The sequence below is a fragment of the Pseudophryne corroboree genome, chromosome 1 (genome assembly GCF_028390025.1).
Source record: "Pseudophryne corroboree isolate aPseCor3 chromosome 1, aPseCor3.hap2, whole genome shotgun sequence".
In the NCBI taxonomy this organism is placed as follows: domain Eukaryota; kingdom Metazoa; phylum Chordata; class Amphibia; order Anura; family Myobatrachidae; genus Pseudophryne; species Pseudophryne corroboree.
In genome coordinates this window covers 667,781,624-667,796,794 of record NC_086444.1, presented here as the reverse complement: position 1 = coordinate 667,796,794, position 15,171 = coordinate 667,781,624, and the positions used below count along the sequence as shown (strand labels likewise).

General features: G+C 47.4%; 1 protein-coding gene across 1 annotated transcript in view; it reads right to left on the bottom strand.

Moving 5' to 3' along the window:
- Window positions 1–15,171, bottom strand: part of SNX30 (sorting nexin family member 30) — a 406,405-nt gene that overhangs the window by 182,319 nt on the left and 208,915 nt on the right. The gene's annotated exons all lie outside the window — the stretch shown is intronic.

Genomic DNA, 15,171 nt, shown 5'->3' with positions numbered 1-15,171 from the left:
TGTTGGTGTTACTGTAAGTGTACCCCGTCACTTTTGCCGCTCTTAGACATGATAAATAATCAGCACTTTCACAGTGTACTACACAATTTGTGACTGTAACCACTTTATCTCTCTAAAGTGATATCAATCTGACCCTACCCATGCACCGGCATTGAGGATCAGGAGACCAACTGACAAACATATATTAAAAAGTCAGCAATCACACTAGCAGTCAGTCACATGTTATAAATTAGTCATATGAGCACATAATCAACTACGAACACATTTCAAAGGATGTAGGAGTACATATTACTGAATTCTGTTTTATACAGATCTCAACGTATTCAGACGCATAGCGAAGAAAAACCACAGTAATGTACACAGACTCATATGCAATAGGCACTAAACTTAACTATTCATACTGACAAAGGTAGATAGAAATTTAGTGCTGAATAACCCGTACTCAGTAGAATGGGATACAGGGAGACTCACCTCACTTCCAAGATCGATCAGTACGTTAACGAACGCGGAGTGGATCCAGACGCTACTAGTGTACACTGCCGCTTCGGGTACTAAGTGGACACAGATGCATTGTGCATACAGACGCACCAGTCATACAGACGCCTGTACTGCTACCAAGACCGCTCGTGGTAGCGCCTGAGACGGAAGTGAGGCAACAGTTCATGGCGGGAGACCGACGGAAACTGGGGGGAGGGGCGACCAGGAGAGCGTCTGACTCTCCACCGCTGACATCCTAGGGATCACAGCTTCATGATATTCCTGGTGCCTTATGATCCCTAAGGCCTAGCGCTGGAGCACCCGTGGTGGCGGCGCGCCAGCTATTGTTTGGTAGTCTCCACCCAATACAGTGCGGCTGTGTCCATAGTCCCCTTTTAAGTGGAACCGATGCCTTACCTTCTCCCCGTGCTCTGGCCACAGCCTGGTAACGTCTGCTGGACCTGCTAGTATATCCGACACAGACGCCCATTAAGACAGCACTTGTACCGTGGGTAAGCATTGTTGCGACCTGGCGGAGAGTTGTTGGAGCGACTCTTTCCAATATGTGTATGAGACGCTGTTAGGAAAGATCACTCAGAAAACATAGTAAGACTATAAAAATAAAATAAGAAAGCCTAGGGCTGCCAAAAACAGCAGCCCTCTGACCATGGTCTGGCTCCTGCCACACCAAACAAAAAACTGGTTTGCCTGAGCCAGTGGGCGGGGATATATGGACGGGCCCGTTGCATCCTGGGAGGACTGAAAGCTTGTGATCGTTTGGTTCCAATCCGCTATCGCTCCATCATATCCCATTTTTATCCTGTGGATAACCTGTAGACCCAGCCAGATAAAACCATGTTAACACAACACGAACAGGAACAGCAACAGATGATCCCACAACAATACTTAACCAAGTAACTTGGCAGGAAACACGAAGCACTAGGCAGGCGCCCAGTATCCTCTATGGACTACGAGAAAAGAATTTACTGGTAGGTAATTAAAATCCTATTTTCTCTTACGTCCTAGAGCAGTGGTTCTCAAACTCGGTCCTCAGGACCCCACACAGTGCATGTTTTGCAGGTAACTCAACAAGTGCACAGGTGTGTTAATTACTCACTGACACATTTTAAAAGGTCCACAGGTGGAGCCAATTATTTCACTTCTGATTCTGTGAGGAGACCTGCAAAACATGCACTGTGTGGGGTCCTGAGGACCGAGCTTGAGAACCTGTGTCCTAGAGGATACTGGGGTCCACATTAGTAACATGGGGATGTACCAAAGCTCCCAAACCGGGTGGGAGAGTGCGGAGGTTCCTGCAGAACTGATTGACCAAATTGAAGGTCCTCAGAGGCCAAGGTATCGAACTTGTAGAACTTAGCAAACGTGTTCGAAACCAGACCAAGTAGCTGCTCGGGAGAGTTGTAAAGCCAAGACACCCCGGGCAGCCACCCTGGAAGAACCCACCGACCGACTAGAGTGGGCATGAACAGATTTAGGAACCGGTAAGACTGCCATAGAGTTAAGCATGAATAGTCAGCGTGATCCAGCTAGCAATAGACCGCTTAGAAGCAGGACACCCAATTTTCTTGGGATCATAAAGCACGAACAGCGAGTTCGATTTTCTGTGACGAGCCGTCCGTTTGACATAGATTCTAAAAGCCCTCACAACATCCAGAGACTTTGAAGTAGAAAAGGTGTCAGCAAGAACCGGAACCACAATTGGCTGGTTGATATGAAACGCAGAGTTCAGCTCTATCTTCATGAAAAATTAAATAGGGGCTCTTATGCGACAAGGCTCCCAATTCTGAAACACGCCGTGCCGAAGCCAAGGCCTATAGTGTGACGGTCTTCCATGTAAGAAAAGTATGCAAACCAATCTGACTGCAGAAATTTCAACACCACATTAAGATCCCAAGGTGCCGTATGAGGCAGAACACCTTTCAAGAAGGTCTGAACCTGCGTATCAAGCCCTTCTTGTCGGTTTCAGTACCACAAACAGGTTGGAATAGAAACCCTTGTTTTGTAGTTGAAGAGGAACTGGAACAATGACCCGAGTCTGTACCAGTGTTTGAATTGCTGCTTGCAAGGACATACTTGCTTCTGTTGAAGCTGCTAAGCCGGATTTGAAAAATCTGTGAGGTGGGAGTTCTTGAAACTCCAGTCTGTAGCCCTGGACGATAAGATCTTTTACCCTTGGATCCAGGCATGACGTGGTCCATACGTGACTGAAATATCACAACCGGGCTCCCACCTGCCTGATGACCAGACAGTGCAGTCCACCGTCATGCTGAAGGCTTTGCGGTAGCAGAACCGGAGGTCTGATCCTGTGAGACTGCATGTGCGGGTTTTCTGGGTTTACCTCTATTGCCTTTGAAGGCAGTAGAAGAACCCTTGGCCTTACCTTTAAACTTCGCTGTCTGAAGGGGGTGCTGCGGAAGGAAGGTTTGTAGACTGGATATCCACATATCCAGTTCATCTCCAAAAAGGGCTTCACCTGTGAAAGATAGGCTTTCCACACCTTTCCTGGAATTCGCATCCGCAATCCACTGGCGTAGCCACAAGCCCATGCGTGCCGACACTGCCAAGGCAGTGGTGCGTGCGTTGAGAAATCCAATCTCCTTTATGGCCTCCACCATAAAGTTAGCAGAGTCCTGTATATGCTGTAGGAGTAAAATTATCTCCACCCTTTATAAGGAATTGTCAAAGTCGAAAAATATCCTGATGCATATGCCTTGTACTTACCCCTCATGCACATGCCCGCTGCGCGTGCACACGCTCTGCCGTGCGTGCACATATCCGCAATTTGCGTAAGATCGCTCCGGCGATCACACGCGTGGTATGCGCATTTACGGTAGAGTTTGTAAGCGTCTAGCGTGCGACTCGATCGTAGCATATTTAACCCATATAGTGTTTTGTAGTAAATATTCCCCTAGACAATGTCAGCAAGTATGTTTAGTTTAAACTGTTCCTGGACAGAGAGATTCCTCTTTACATGATAGGAAGGGTCAGACAAAGGTTGAAAGGTGGTGTTTAGTATCCAGCTGTAGGGTATTTTAAGAGTAACATTCCGATGCTAGTTAGGAAAGGATCGCTCGCTCCTGCGTATAGTTATGTGCAAAAGTAGTTTATGAACATTAACTGTATTTGCTGTAAATTACACATGCGGCGGGAATCCTGAGGATACCTCCCACCAGAGCAGTTGGAGAAAGACACAGCCCACCTGTTCAAATCCACCTATGACCTTTGCTGTAATGTGGAGACACATTCCTGTGTCCAATGAACAATGAGATTATAGGGACTATTGTATTGTGAATGTATGTTGTGTATATAAAGACCACCATTGCCTGGCCAGACTCTCGCTCTCTCTGAAGGCTTTCTCTCTGAATGCTAAGGGCTGGATCCAGGACGCGCTTGCGAATCATCCCCACGTATGTATATTTCTCTGTAGCCATTTTATCCATCTTGTTAGCCATTTGTTCTCATTGTGTTCTCATTCTGTTCGCTCTTGTTTGCGATTGTTCGCTATTGTTAATGTATATTCTCAGTCATTCTGTTTAGATTTCCCTGTTAGTTTGTAGTGTATAACTTGTATTGTGTTTCCCTTTTTCTCTAAACCATCCACGGCGGTGTTAGAGCTGCTGTGGTTTTTAAATCCAAACCAGGTCTTGTGTTTTCACTGTTTATTGCAAAGGGCTTTTCTTAGCAACTCAATTGCTCAAACACCATACACATTGTTTAAAAGGTTCTAATAGTTACATCATTACAGTACTTGGTTATTAAGGTTTAAAGTAGAAGTATATTCTCACTGTGTTTTATTAGCAAGGTTTAAAGGTTATCCACTGTGTGTGCGCCCGCTGTGTGTAATCCGTACACTCAGCGCAGCGTGTGTACGCCAAGTGCGTACCACGTGCGGGACTCTGTACGCAAATAGCGTACAGAGTGCGTAGCACGTGCACGTGGTCTAGCGGCCATAACGGCTCCACGGTATTAGAATATAGTTTCATGTTTAAAGGTAATATTTGACATTATCAGAATCTAACCCATCAATTAGATTACCTGACCCTTTTACAATGGCCCTAATGATCCATGCACAAGTTATAGTGGGTCTTTGGGCAACCCCCGCATCTGTGTACAGAGATTTGAGAGTGGTCTCAATCTTGTGGTCTGCAGCATCCTTCCACGAAGCAGCCCCAAGAACAGGTAAAACTATCTTATGAGACAGCCTGGAATCCGAAGCGTCCACTATCGGTGGGTTTTCCCATTTTTTCTCATCATCCTGAGGGAACAGGAAGGATGTAACCGTTTTGGAATCTGAAACTTCCTGTCAGGATTACCCCAAGTTGCTTCAAAAAGAGAATTGAATTCCTTAGAAGCAGGAAAAGTAGCAGAGGATTTATTTTTCACATTAAAAAAGGGTTCCTTCTCATCAGGAATGTGTAATACATCTCTTATAGCTTCAATCAGGGCATGTATTCCCTGTGCTAAAAGCTGCATCCCCCCACCAAGTCCACCTCCTCCACTTCTGAGTCTGATACATCATCATCGGTATCAGCCTGCATGATTTGGTACAGAGTATGTTTCTGTGGACAAAATAGAATGGGTCTGAGACGCCGGGATGACCACTGATTCCCTATTCATGAGGTCATCTACAGACTGCCTTAAATATTGTATCTCCTTTTCATTTTGGGACAACTTATTTGAAATCATCCCTTTTAATGAATATAACCATATAGGTTCAGATCCACTAGCTTGAGAATGTGTACTATCTTGAGTTAATGATCCCCCTGACTGAGAAAAACACTCTGCTGCACATGAAACACACTCCTTTGACATGATAAATGTGAAAGAAACACACACAGTAAGGAAAAGGTTAAAGCACAGTTAACCCACATACAGCCCTTCTAGGGAGACACAGAGTACAGTGGAGCCAGTCACACAGCGCCCCTATAGCTAAAGATTAAACTTAGCTGGGTCGCAAACTAAGTACACTTAATAGGGCTTAGTACACCAAATTATTGCCCCCCCCCCCCCTTCCCCCGACAGGCTGCCTGTGTAAAGCTGCAGAGGGAAAATGGCGCTGTGAGCTGCTGGATCTGCTCATAATGAAGGACCCGCCCCCGTAATGGAGCGCAGTCTTCCCGGTCTCCCCACATGAATTACTCACATTGTTCTCTCCCCACATAAATCCTGTTGCTCCCCATAGGAGAAAAAAAATAATAAATATTAGCCCCTACCGGTCAGCTGTCCTCCTCCCTGTTCCTCAGTGGCGGGGATTGTTCATAGTGGAGTGCTGCGAATACTGAGCAGCGGGCGGTCGGGCAGGTGTGGATGTGGGTGGGCAAGGAAAGCGGTGTATACAGGCAGGAACTGGAAAATGTGTATGCAGGCAGGTTGGCTGGCTGGGTGGTGACCTATGATATCACACCGCAGCGTCTTCAAGGCTTACGTCACGGGCGGAGCACGACTGATCCTCTAAGAAGAGCCCGGGCCAACAGTTCACTCTGAAGGTGCACGAAGCTGCTCTGGCTCCGCGGCACACCTTGCAACTGGTCGCGGCACACTAGTGTGCCACGGCACACTGGTTGAAAAAGCCTGCTGTAGGGGATCAGAACCCCTGTAAAAGTGCTAGTTTTGCGGGTAACAGATGTGGATCCAGCCGCCCATCACAGCGGACACTACAGTGTGCCTGAAAGCTGGAGCGCAGCGTGCATGCAGCACTGCGCTCCTACCCTCAAGCCGTCATCACAGTCGGCAACCCGCCTGTTAGGGGTGGCGGCGTGCTGCGGGTCTGTACGCTCGCTGTGGTGGGGCTTGCGAATAGGACCCTCAGGAGCTCAGTGTCCTGGCAGCAGAGAACGGGACCATTTACCCTAGGGAGGTTGGGCCGCTCTCCCCCCTAAGTCCCACAAAGCAGGCAGTCTGTTGCCAGCCAGACCTGCTTGAAAATAATAAAATAGAAAATAAATGCAGAAAACTCATCAGGAGCTTCATAAGCGTGATCGGCTCCTCCGGGCACATTTTCTAAACGGAGTCTGGTAGGAGGGGCATAGAGGGAGGAGCCAGTGCACCCTATTGATTTCTTAAAGTGCACAAGGCTCCTAGTGGACCCGTCTATACCCCATGGTACTAATGTGGACCGCAGTATACTCTAAGACGTAAGAGAAAATAGGATTTTAATTACCTACTGGTAAATCCTTTTCTCGGAGTCCGTAGAGGATGCTGGAGTTCCATTTAGTATCATGGGGTATAGACGGGTCCCTTGGGAGCCATGGGCACTTTAAGAGTTTAATAGTGTGGCTGGCTCCTCCCTCTATGCCCTTCCTACCAGACTCAGTCTAGAAACTGTGCCCGAGGAGACACACATACTTCGAGAGAAGGAAATACACAGATAGTGGTGAGATTCACACCAGCTCACACATGACAAAAGTAAAGCCAAACTAACCAACGTGACCCGATTGAGCAACGTCTGAACAACAGTACTTAACAAGTAACAATGCAGTACTTAACTAAGTAACAATGTAGGAAAACGAAGCGCTGGGCGAGCACCCAGCATCCTCTACGGACTACGAGAAAAGGATTTACCGGTAGGTAATTCAAATCCTATTATCTCTTACGTCCTAGAGGATGCTGGGGTTCCATTTAGTACTATGGGGATGTACCAAAGCTCCCAGTACGGGAGGGAGAGAGCAGAGGCTCCTGCAGAACAGATTGACCAAACTGAAGGTCCTCAGAGGCCAAGGTATCGAACTTGTAGAACTTAGCAAACGTGTTCAACCCTGACCAAGTAGCTGCCCGGCAAAGCTGTAAAGCAGAGACACCCCGGGCAGCCGCCCAGGAAGAACCAACTTTACGGGTAGAGTGGGCCTTAACAGATCTTGGACACTGCAAGCCTGCCGTAGAATAAGCATGCTGGATAGTGAACCTGATCCAGCGAGAAATTGTCTGCTTAGAAGCAGGACACCCAACCTTATTGGGAGCATAAAGGACAAACAGAGCGTCCGACTTCCTGTGACGAGAAGTCCTCTTCACATAAATCTTCAAAGCCCTCACAACATCCAAGGACTTTGATGTGATTGAGGAGTCAGTAGCCACTGGCACCACAAAAGGTTAGTTGATATGAAAAGCCAATATTTTACTTGTGACTTTTATACGCTATTAATACAGGTGCATGAAATGACTAGACCCCACATCAATGTAATAGAAATATGTATATAGAAAATTTATTTTATGTAAACATTAAAAAATGTATATAAACAGACATTTAATATCACTTAAAAAACCACCTCAAACGGTATCTAGTGTTATATATAAAAAATATCAAATGGATTTTTTGTATAGCCATGTGACTCTTCCTGTATTGAATCCAGATATAGGGGTATATGCAATTCCGGGCGAATTGCGGCTTTTTTTCGTCCGTTTTTTAATTCGACACAATTCGACAGTCGAATTCCGGCCGGAGGGTGCCAGAATTCGAAATATTCAATAAAAAACGGATTCGACAGTCCCGCTGTCGAAAAATGGACCAATTGACGGATAAGTGCGTCCTGGATTCGACTTTTCCGACGGCGCAAAAATGGTTAAAAAACACAGAAAAAAAAATGTGTGGGGTCCCTCCTCCTAAGCATAACCAGCCTCGGGCTCTTTGAGCCAATCCTGGTTGAAAAAATACGGGGGGAAAATTGACTGGGGATCCCCCGTATTTTTAGAACCAGCACCGGGCTCTGCGTCCGGTCCTGGTGCAAAAAATACGGGCGACAAAAAGCGTAGGGGTCCCCCGTATTTTTTGAACCAGCAGCGGGCTCCACTAGCTGGGGAGATAATGCCACAGCCGGGGGACACTTTTATACCGGTCCCTGCGGCCGTGGCATTAAATACCCAACTAGTCACCCCTGGCCGGGATACCCTGGAGTGGGAACCCCTTAAATCAAGGGGTCCCCCCCTCCAGCCACCCAAGGGCCAGGGGTGAAGCCCGAGGCTGTCCCCCCCCATCCAAGGGCTGTGGATGGGGGGCTGATAGCCATGTGTAAAAATAAAAGAATATTGTTTTTTGCAGAATAACTACAAGTCCCAGCAAGCCTCCCCCGCAAGCTGGTACTTGGAGAACCACAAGCACCAGCATGCGGGGGGGAACGGGCCCGCTGGTACCTGTAGTGCTTCTGCAAAAAAAAATACCCAAATAAAAACAGGACACACACACCTTGAAAGTTAAACTTTATTACATACATGCCGACACACATACTTATCTATGCTGACACGCCGACTCTGGCCATCTCTCCATCTGTCGACGTCTCCAAGTAGAATCCGGGGTACCTGAAAATAAAATTATACTCACCTAAATCCAGTGTCCTGTTGTTATTTGTAATCCACGTACTTGGCAAAAAAACAAACCGCATACCCGGAGCACGAACTGAAAGGGGTCCTTATGTTTACACATGGGACCCCTTTCCCCGAATGCTGAGACCCCCTGTGACTCCAGTCACAGAGGGTCCCTTCAGGCAATCAGGGAGCGCCACGTCGTGGCACTCTCCTGATTGCCTATGCGCGTCTGAGCTGGCAGACAGCGCATCACACAGCCCCTCCGTTATATTCAATGGTGGGAACTTTGCGGTCAGCGGTGAGGTTACTCGCGGTCAACAGGAGTCACAGGGGGTCTCGGCATTCGGGGAAAGGGGTCCCATGTGTAAACATGGGACCCCTTTCAGTCCGTGGTCCGGGTATGCGGTTTGTTTTTTTGCCAAATACGTGGATTACAAATAATAACAGGACACTGGATTTAGGTGAGTATAATTTTATTTTCAGGTACCCCGGATTCCGAGACGTCGAGAGATGGAGACGTGGACACAGTCGGCGTGTGAACATAGGTAAGTATGTGTGTGTCGGCATGTATGTAATAAAGTTCAACTTTCACGGTGTGCGTGTCCTGTTTTTATTTGGCCCGTTTTACCCCCACATGCTGGTACTTGTGGTTCTCCAAGTACCAGCTTGTGGGGGAGGCTTGCTGGGACTTGTAGTTCTTCTGCAAAAAACAATATTCTTTGATTCTAACACATGGCTATTAGCCCCCCGTCCGCAGCCCTTGGATGGGGGGGGGGGGGGGGGGGGGAGACAGCCTCGGGCTTCACCCCTGGCCCTTGGGTGGCTGGAGATGGGGGACCCCTTGATTTAAGGGGTCCCCACTCCTCCAGGGTACCCCGGCCAGGGGTGACTAGTTGGGTATTTAATGCCACGGCCGCAGGGACCGGTATAAAAGTGTCCCCCGGCTGTGGCATTATCTCCCCAGCTAGTGGAGCCCGGCGCTGGTTCAAAAAATACGGGGGACCCCTACGCTTTTTGTACCCCGTATTTTTTGCACCAGGACCGGACGCAGAGCCCGGTGCTGGTTCTAAAAATACGGGGGATCCCCAATCAATTTCCCCCCCGTATTTTTACAACCAGGACCGGCTCAAAGAGCCCGAGGCTGCTTATGCTTAGGACCCCACACTTTTTTTTTCAGAGTTTTAACCCATTCCCGCCCCTTCCCACTGAAAACCATGCTCTCTCAATTTTAGTCAGTTAAAAAAATATATATTTTAAAAAATATATAAATAATAGTTGTGTCTCCTAATAGACAAACCAAGTACCTAATCCCTTCTAATATAAATAGATATGCTATTAGCAATAAAAAAAAACACAAAAAAACATGTTTTAAATTTTTTTTATTAGATTCCGCCAGCAAAGTGAGGCGGAATGAAATAGACGAATTTACTGTCGAAAAGCACTGTTGTCGAATCGACATTTTTCAATTGAACATACTTTTGTCGAAAAGCCGCATTTTTACCATTGCAGACATGTCGAATTTGTCACCTGTCGAATTTAAAAAAGTCGAATCTGAAAAGTCAGTTTTTTTGTCGAAAAGTACTGTATTGCTTTGTCGAATCATTTTTTTGTCTCGAAAATGTCCCGTTTTTTGACATTTGCGGCAATTCGACCGCAATTGCATATACCCCATAGTGTATAAATATGTCCTCATTCAATAAATTGTATCTCCAGACTAGAAACTTTGTATCTCAATGTCCATTGTAATGAATTATATTCCTTGTGCTGGAAACCAGTGCTGTTCAATGCACCGTTCCTATTTAATTAAGCCCTAAGACTGTAATGGGCTATGTTCTAATTACAACGAATGTCCTCCAGCAGGAATGAGCAGTGTGCAGCCGTACCTGTGATGCTCTCCACTGCTGGCCGTGACGGGTGCGTCCCCTGGCGGTGAGCTCCATTCGCCAGGTAACGCTTCTACATTGTAGCTGCGTCCGGCTTTAACACTCCTGTACAGCTGATAGCTCCGGTCTCCAATACCTCCTTCACTATAAGCGCCTCTGGCATACAGCGTCTCAGTAGCAAACGTGAATGCAGGAGGATTTTCTGGATATACTCAGCATGAATGACAGGTGTCCATAGCAGCTGTACAAGTCCTTTGGGGGGGTACAGGAGTTACTCCATGACACGTTTTGCACCCCAGGGTGCTTCCTCATAGAATGATTCTCCCAATGTTCACTGAAAATCTTTATATCCCCATCTTCCCAATTGGACTCATATTCTTATTGGTCAAAAGGACCTACACAGGTGTAGTAGATCATGTATCACTGGATGCTTTTATATAGTAACCAACTGAATGCCAATCCATACTTAAGATATACTTTTTATTATTTATTTAACAATTCGATACTGTCAAGGAGGAGTTTCCCATATTACACAACACAATTGCAGATATATGATGTATATTCTCCCAAATAGATATAAAACATAATATAAAACAACCAATATAAAACATTAATATAAAAATCAAAAAAGACAAATATAAACTATCACAGGTCCTAAGTTGGAATTGAACCCAGAGCATATATAGAAACCACTAGCCCATATGATGGCTTAATACAGGAAAATAAGATTTTACTCACCGGTAAATCTATTTCTCGTAGTCCGTAGTGGATGCTGGGACTCCGTAAGGACCATGGGGATTAGCGGCTCCGCAGGAAACTGGGCACAACTAAAGAAAGCTTTAGGACTACCTGGTGTGCACTGGCTCCTCCCACTAAGACCCTCCTCCAGACCTCAGTTAGGATACTGTGCCCGGAAGAGCTGACACAAATAGGAAGGATTTTGAATCCCGGGTAAGACTCATACCAGCCACACCAATCACACCGTATAACTCGTGATACTATACCCAGTTAACAGTATGAAATATAACTGAGCCTCTCAACAGATGGCTCAACAATAACCCTTTAGTTAGGCAATAACTATAAACAAGTATTGCAGACAATCCGCACTTGGGATGGGCGCCCAGCATCCACTATGGACTACGAGAAATAGATTTACCGGTGAGTAAAATCTTATTTTCTCTGACGTCCTAAGTGGATGCTGGGACTCCGTAAGGACCATGGGGATTATACCAAAGCTCCCAAACGGGCGGGAGAGTGCGGATGACTCTGCAGCACCGAATGAGCAAACTCTAGGTCCTCCTCAGCCAGGGTATCAAACTTGTAGACTGTTGCAAAAATGTTTGAACCCGACCAAGTAACAGCTCGGCAAAGTCGTAAAGCCGAGACCCCTCGGGCAGCCGCCCAAGAAGAGCCCCTTTCCTCGTGGAATGGGCTTTTACAGATTTAGGGTGCGGCAGTCCAGCCGCAGCATGTGCAAGTTGAATCGTGCTACAGATCCAGCGAGCAATAGTCTGCTTAGAAGCAGGAGCACCCAGCTTGTTGGGTGCATACAGGATAAATAGCGAGTCAGTTTTCCCGACTCCAGCCGTCCTGGAAACATATACTTTTCAGGGCCCTGACTACGTCCAGTAACTTGGAATCCTCCAAGTCCCAAGTAGCCACAGGCACCACAATAGGTTGGTTCACATGAAAAACTGATACCACCTTAGGAAGGAATTGGGAACGAGTCCTCAATTCCGCCTTATCCATATAAAATACAGATAAGGGCTTTTGTATGACAAAGCCGCCAATTCTGATACACGCCTGGCCAGCGCCACGGCCCACAGCATGACCACTTTCCACGTGAGGTATTGTAGCTCCACGGATTTAAGTGGTTCAACCCAATGCGACTTCAGGAAATCCAACACCACGTTGAGATGCAGCACTCCCTTAACAAAAGTCCGAACTTCAGGCAGTGAAGCCAGTTCTATTTTGGAAGAAAATCGATAGAGCCGAAATCTGGACCTTCATGGAACCCAATTTTAGGCCCATCGTCACCTCTGACTGTAGGAAGTGCAGAAATCGACCTAGCTGAAATTTCTCCTTTGGGGCATTCCTGGACTCACAGCACGCAACATATTTCCACCATATGCGGTGATAATGATTTGCGTTCACTTCTTTCCTAGCTTTAAATAGCGTAGGGATAACTTCCTCCGGAATGCCCTTTTCCTTCAGGATCCGGCGTTCAACCGCCATGCCGTCAAACGCAGCCGCGGTACGTCTTGGAACAGACAGGCCCCCTGCTGCAGCAGGTCCTGTCTGAGAGGCAGAGGCCATGGGTCCTCTGAGATCATTTCTTGGAGTTCTGGTTACCAAGCTCTTCTTGGCCAACCCGGAACAATGAGTATAGTTCTTACTCCTCTCCTTCTTATTATTCTCATTACCCTGGGTAAGAGAGGCAAAGAAGGGAACACATACACCGACTGGTACACCCACGGTGTTACCAGAGCGTCCACAGCTATCGCCTTAGGGTCCCTTGACCTGGCGCAATATCTTTGTAGCTTTTTGTTGAGGCGGGACGCCATCATGTCCACCTGTGGCCTTTTCCAACGGTGTACAATCATCTGGAAAACTTCTGGATGAAGTCCCCACTCTCCCGGGTGGAGGTCGTGTCTTCTGAGAAAGTCTGCTTCTCAGTTGTCCACTCCGGGAATGAACACTGCTGACAGTGCTAAGACATGATTTTCCGCCCATCGGAGAATCCTTGTGGCTTCTGCCATCGCCATCCTGCTTCTTGTGCCGCCCTGTCGGTTTACATGAGCGACCGCCGTGATGTTGTCTGACTGGATCAGCACCGGCCGGTGTTGAAGCAGGGGGATTAGCCTGACTTAGGGCATTGTAAATGGCCCTTAGTTCCAGAATATTTATGTGTAGGGAAGTCTCCTGACTTTTCCATAGCCTTGGAAGTTTCTTCCCTGTGTGACTGCCCCCCAGCCTCGAAGGCTGGCATCCGTGGTCACCAGGACCCAGTCTTGTATGCCGAATCTGCGGCCCCCTAGAAGATGAGCACTCTGCAGCCACCACAACAGCGACACCCTGGCCCTTGGAGACAGGGTTATCCGCCGATGCATCTGAAGATGCGACCCGGACCACTTGTCCAACAGATCCCACTGGAAAATCCTTGCATGGGACCTGGCGAATGGAATTTCTTCGTAAGAAGCTACCATCCTTCCCAGGGCTCGCGTGCATTGATGCACCGACACCTGTATACGTATTAGGAGGTCTCTGTCTAGAGACGACTACTCCTTGGACTTCTCCTCCGGGAGAAACCCTTTTTATCCTGTTCTGTGTCCAGAACCATACCCAGGAACAGTAGACGCGTCGTAGGAACCAGCTGCGACTTTGGAATATTCAGAATCCAGCCGTGCTGTTGTAGCACTTCCCGAGATAGTGCTACTCCGCCGAACAACTGCTCCCTGGACCTCGCCTTTATAAGGAGATCGTCCAAGTACGGGATAATTATTTCGGCCATTACCTTGGTAAATACCTCGGTGCCGGGGACAGACCAACGGCAACGTCTGGAATTGGTAATGACAATCCTGTACCACAATTTTGAGGTACTCCTGGTGAAGAGGGTAAATAGGGACATGCAGGTAAGCATCCTTGAAGTCCAGTGATACCATGAAATTCTCTAGGCTTGCAATAATCGCCCTTAGCGATTCCATTTTGAACTTGAACCTTCGTATATAAGTGTTCAAGGCTTTCAATTTTAGAATGGGTCTCACCGAACCGTCTGGTTTCGGTACCACAACATTTTGGAATAGTAACCCCGGCCTTGTTGAAGGAGGGGTACCTTGATTTCACCTGCTGGAAGTACAGCTTGTGAATTGCCGCCAGTACTACCTTTCTCAGAGGGCAGCAGGCAAGGCTGATGTGAGGTAACGGCGAGGGGGAGTCGCCTCGAACTCCAGCCTGTATCCCTGTGATACTATTTGCAGAACCTAGGGGTCCACCTGTGGGCAAGCCCACTGGTCCCTGAAGTTCCCGAGAGGCGCCCCTACCGCACCTGTCTCCACCTGTGGAGCCCCAACGTCATGCGGTGGACTCAGAGGAAGCGGGGGAAGATTTAGATACTGGGAACTGGCTGCTGGTGCAGCTTTTTCCTTCTTCCCTTGTCTCTGTGCAGAAAGGAAGCGTCTTTGACCTGCTTGCTTTTCTGAAGCCGAAAGGACTGTACCTGAAAAAACAGTGCTTTCTTAGGCTGTGAGGAAACCTGAGGTAAAAAATTTTCTTCCCAGCTGTTGCTGTGGATACGAGGTCCCAGAGACCATCCCCAAACAATTCCTCACCCTTATAAGGCAGAATCTCCATGTGCCTTTTATAGGCAGCATCACCTGTCCACTGCCGGGTTTCTAATACCCTCCTGGCAGAATGGACATTGCATTAATTCTGGATGCCAGCCGGCAAATATCCCTCTGTGCATCCTTTATATCTAAGACGACGTCTTTAATATGCT